This window comes from Amblyomma maculatum, chromosome 6 (assembly GCF_055883805.1).
Source record: "Amblyomma maculatum isolate TAMU_Amacu chromosome 6, ASM5588380v1, whole genome shotgun sequence".
NCBI classification, from domain to species: domain Eukaryota; kingdom Metazoa; phylum Arthropoda; class Arachnida; order Ixodida; family Ixodidae; genus Amblyomma; species Amblyomma maculatum.
This window is the reverse complement of record NC_139349.1, coordinates 33,032,395-33,037,864: the sequence shown is the minus strand read 5'-3', so window position 1 is coordinate 33,037,864 and position 5,470 is coordinate 33,032,395. Positions and strand designations below refer to the sequence as shown.

Below are 5,470 nucleotides of genomic sequence, written 5' to 3'. Positions count from 1 at the left end.
TGAAAACATATCACAGAAGAAAATGACTAGGATGCACAGGTTCGGCTCGCAATAATTGTCACGATTCTTTGGCGCGCCATCCATTGGTCACAGCCTTGAAGAAGTCAAGCATGCGCCGGTACTGTGGCTTTTTTGCTTGCTTTACTGCGACCAGATAATGCGCTCAGCTTGCGCGCTCAATCCCAGACGCTTGCTCCACGCATTTCGTTCCTTCGCGTTTGATTAGCTGCAGCGCGCTCGCTCAATTGGCCTTGGCTCGCCTCAGAGACGCCAGCGCTGCTGCTCGGACGCGCTGGGGCCCATACGTTTTTTCTCGTCTCGGAATAGCAGTTTGCGTTCGACTCTCGCACCCTCCGTCTGAACTCGATATGCTTCTTCCGGAAGACCGTCCCTGCTGCGGGATAGAAACCTAATTTTGTTGCGGATGCAAAAACGGAGGCACCTTCTACGCAGAAAAGCAACCTGATAAAAGCAAGAAAGCGAAAGGTGAGTGGAGAGGTGGTGCCATATGATGTGTTGAACCATTTCAGCTAACGGCCCTGACTTGTTTGTGCGTTGAAAAGGATTTACAGTGAGCGCACCTGTAGGCCACGTTTTACCCTCAAATCAAATTACTCGCAATCATCGAAATGAATAAATTAGAAAAGGGGCAGGGAGGAAACTTGATCCGTTTCAACTTTTTTGAAACCATTCGCGCCGTCAACTAAAAGGTCGCCATTTGAGTATTTGTGAAGTAAAAGTAATTGCTGAGCTTGTTGGTGCATTGCTCTTAAAAGGAAAGATTAACAGCGCTAACAAATACACTCAGCGCCTGTCCTGTGTGCCTATTTGTGAGTGTCTATTTGTTAGCGCTGTTAATCTTTCTTTTTATGAATGTTTGTGTTCGCTCGTACTTGTGCGACCGCGTTTGATCTATTCGGAACCGAAGGCAGCGCAGCAACGCGGCCTGTTAGAGACGGGCATCCATTCGTGACTGTTTTTTCCTGAATACATTTATAGTGTTGATTCGATTTAGCAATTACTCTGCGCCATTTCCGCCCCGGGGATCCGAAGCGGTGCGTGTACAAGGTCGGCAGCGGCAGAGGGGGAGACGCATCGTCTCTTGGGGGCTGGGCGATCCTGACAGACCCCAGTAATCGATGTTAGAAGCGGCGAGTTAACGAGGACGCCGCATACGAACCACAGAGGTGCAGCGTAGGATTACGTTTGCCGCCGCCGCAGCAGGCACATGAAACGATTTGCTTTGTTTTCATGCTTCACTTTCCTCCACCGTGAAACGCAAAAGACCGGGGTGCACTTCACCCGCCCGTGCATTGAAATATTATAGAAAGGAAGCAATCGGTGAAGGAGAGAGGGAGTACTGCCGTCTTTACGGTTATTCAGAGGACACATTGTTAGCGTTTGCCCCGCCGGGGTGGCGCAGTGGTTACGGCGATATCGGCTACTGTTCTCGAGGACGCGGGATCGAATCCCGGCCTCAGCAGCCGCTTTTCGATGGAGGCGAAAAGCAAGGTGCCCGTGTGCTGTGTGATGTCAGTGCACGTTAAACAACCCCAAGTGGTTGAAATTTCCAGGGTCCTCCACTACGGCGTCTCTCACAGCCTGAGTCGCTTTGGGACGGTAAACCCCACAAACCAACCAACCAACATTGTTAGCGTTTGTGTTATGCTTAGAAGGTACAAGCAACGAATACAGACGCAGCATTGAAGTGGATTCGTAGAAAACACTTTTACTCTTGCGTACGCGACGATGCCTCGTGCATTCGAGCACCTTAGTGCACCACTAGTAGTCATTTTCAGCCAGCCATTTGGCGATCTGCTTGTACTGCGACGCCATCCACGCAGAGCTCCGGGCAGAGTTTCTGTCCAGTTGCTGAAAGGCCCAGGTCACTTCAGCTGACGTGCCGTTGAAGTTGTAGAACAAATTGCGCACCTTTCCGGAGAAAAGGAACACCGGTAAGAATTAGTACAGACTGTGTCACAGGATTGTGAGAAAAAGGATGATGCACCCAGCCTTCCGACATCATACAATGTAACTGTATTGCGCACCTGATCGAGCTCCTGGTCGTTCACGATTTTCGCGGCAACGCGGATGAGTATCTGCAGAAACCGAGCTCGCCACCTGCGTGAAATAGTCGTAAATTAATGTCCATGGTTTACCTTCCCGTAAAAGGAACATAACGTATCGTACATGAAACGAAACTTTACGTAGCCAAAGAAGAAAAAAATGGTGGCCGATTTAGTGTGGTTACGCTGAATGCAAATTAGATGCACTGGCATTTATACTTTCACTTTGGTTTCAGTCTTGGCTCGCGCATACTTATTAGTGTAAACTCTTAATCTATTACATTCTGTGAAACACCAACTGACATAGCTATAAAGCCCTGTTTAACCAGGCCGTGCAAGCGGGCCTGCATACCATAGGAGGAGCGTGTCTAACTCGAGATGCCAAGGTCCTTTTATGTTTGATTCCAATCTCAATAGTGTTGCGAAAGTTATCATGTCCTACGAATTCGGCCATGACATGTGGGCTTGTAACGCCACAACCGCCAATCAGTGTACGGCCATGTCACCTGTCAGCAATCACCTGCCATAGCTATGCTCGTGAGGATGAGATGCCAAACCGAAAAGGTTTAATTTGGTGAAGAAGGATTTTTCTTACCTTATACATATTGAGTGCTTAAGAAAGTACTTGGCTCCACTGCCAAGAAACTAATTTCGCTGCCAGTGTTTTGTGCCGCCGTTACAGCGAGAAACGCGCAATCCAACAGCAACGTTTTACGTATGCGTCACGCCTTATGAAAGTTTGAGCACACACCGCTTCTGCTGCAAGAGGTTGAGTATGAAGGATGGGAATGTTTATACGTTCTACTTTTTTGAATCCTCCAACTTCCACACTTCCTTATGAGTTTGCCATAAATCCATAGTTTCAGTCATTTTCCTTTCGCGGCATTACGAAAGTCTGTTTTTAAGTTTCTTGAAGGTAGTAAATGGCAGTAGAAATTTCACGATCTAAGAGGCTGCATACGCGCTGTTGTGAGCGACCTCGCGAGAACTGATGATGCCTCGTTGATCGTATGCGAGTATCGCGGTGCTCGAGCACAGCGAATATCCCGGTATTGTTACATGTTCCGTCGATTAAAATTGGCAGTACCTGTCATTCCAAATCGGGCATGTTTTGGCGTTGACACCAACCATTTTGCCGCGTTTATTTTAGAGCGCAGCTCTTTGGCGCCCGTTCCGGCGTCGGCGTCAGCGTCGGCCTCGTAACCAGTTCCCCCCCCTTTCAGCCCCCCTCTTCCTGCGTAGCGCCGACCGCGTGTGTTATCTGATTGCTGCGCGCGCTCCCCCGTTCGCCGCTGCTTATACACCGCCTCCCTCCCCCCTCTTCCTGCGTGGCGGCGAGAGTGCTCTCGGGTTGCCGAAACGCCGGCTCGCTATCAGCGGATCACGGTGCGTGCATCCCAAGCCGACACGCAGAGTCACGTTCTCTTCACTCGCTAGCGTGCATCAGTCAGTCGCTGCTATCCGTCGCACAACGTTCCTATGGGCCCACGCGCTGCCTCCCGCCACCTCCCGTTAACTTAATTGCTCTCTTCCTTTCTTCGACCACAAAGCTTCTTTCATGACAGCCAAGAACTGTTAGTGGAGTATTTCTTGAAGGAATAAGTGCGAAAAATTTAAAAAAGTCTCTAATTGTACATACGTGTCTTGCTCGAAATCTCTCAATCCATCGAAAAGGTGAAACAGCTGATGAGCTGCGCTCAAAATTCGCATTAGGAAGTAACGTAATCACCGGCATTTTTTTTTGTTCCCCGCGGGAAAGCAGACACCGTAGTACGTCCTCGAAGATGAGGGGGGGAGGAGAAGGGGTATATTCATATACTAGAATAGACAAGCAAGAGAAGCTTTGAAGTGTTATTTATAAATTTTCGACAATGTAAACAGAATTCGAGCACCGCCTTCAAAATATTTGGTACTGAGTTAGGTCATTTCACTATTTATTTCTCATTATAACTGACAGCAAAATTACGCTATTCGGAAAAGTGCTGTGTGCTCAACCACATATTCAAGTAAAAGTGCCATAGCGCTGTCAGATGCGCTTCTACAACAGGCAGCTGACGTCGCCAGGGGCAGGAAACTCTCGCTAGCTTGTGTTTCAACTACTTCAGCGCGGCGCTGAAGTAGTTTTGTGACTGGAAGGGACCTCATGTTCAAAAAGGAATTACTCCTCCGAAGGCATGCGACGCGATAAGCAGCGGCGTTAGATGGGCTGTAAAGGAGCTGTAAAGGCGCCGGAATTCGGAAGTTCCTTTTCGCCCATGGCTCCGCCGGGGTGGTACAGTGGTAAGACGCCTTACTACTGTCCGGAGTTCCCGGGTTCGAACGCGACCTCGGCGGCTGAGTTTCGATGGAGGCGAAACGAAGTGGCGTCCGTGTGTTGTGCGACGTCAGATCACGTTAAATATCCCCAGGTGGTCGAAATTACTCCGCAGCCCTCCACTACGGCTTCCCTTTCTCTCTTTCCACTTTCACTCCCACCTTCATCCCTTCCCTTACGGCGCGGTTCAGGTGTCCACATAGCAAGTGTGACAGATACTGCGCCTTTCTCTTTCTGTGAACAAATTATTATTATTATTATGATTTTCGCCCATGACGGTTCGAAGCACACTCGAAGACGTAGTATATTTTTTCCCTGCTTTATACCGTTGCCATGAGAACAATACACCCCTTCAGTATATAGCTTTCTTCCGGCCATTATAAAAGGATTTGGCGCTGGTGTCTCAAATGAGAGGGGGGGGGGGGGGGGGGGGGCATGGTTTCTATCAAAGTTTCCTACCTCTGACGTCGCCATCAAGTACTACGTTGAGAATGCGGTCACTAGCTTTCGCAGGAGAGAGTGAAGTGATTTCGTACATGAAGAACATAGATGGCCAATTCTTGCGAATGAAATCCAGCGTTAGGTTCCTTCCCTCAGTGCTTCGCTCCGCTACAAGGCTGAATATACGAACGCAGTCATTCACGTTGAACACCTTCTCGTTCAGGGCCTTCCTCAGGAGCCTGCGAGTAAATAACAGCATTGTCGGCCGGTTGCCCACATTTGCACTGGAAAGGAAATATGCTATCAATGAGAAATATGAGTTCCACCCTGTTATTCAGTGCGAATTTATTTCAGAAAAGGCTCATTATTTAAAAAGCACAAAATCTTACTCGCTATCATGCACCTCTCATGGCACACTATAATCATGCCTCGGCTGCGTCTTCAATCCCCAACTGAAGAAAACGTGGTAAATGTCAACTGTATATTTATATGTAAGGAGAGCTCACTTATTCTTGCATAGAAGTTTTGTTACGAGCGGGCTCTACAAGTGGACTAGGTGGATGGGCTATATTGTATAATCGTATTATACAGCCAGACGTTGCAAACAGTACATAATAGGAGTGGTCTTTTAGGCACCTATTTACAAGTG

The 5,470-nt window shown here is 48.4% G+C and overlaps 1 long non-coding RNA gene across 1 annotated transcript; it reads right to left on the bottom strand.

Moving 5' to 3' along the window:
* Window positions 1-1,738: 1,738 nt before the first annotated feature.
* LOC146185432 (uncharacterized) lies at window positions 1,739-5,015 on the bottom strand. Its single transcript, XR_014707799.1, has 3 exons — window positions 4,917-5,015; window positions 2,049-2,121; window positions 1,739-1,932 (listed from the first exon to the last, which is right to left on the bottom strand). It is a non-coding gene; the product is annotated as an uncharacterized LOC146185432 (long non-coding RNA).
* Window positions 5,016-5,470: the final 455 nt, after the last annotated feature.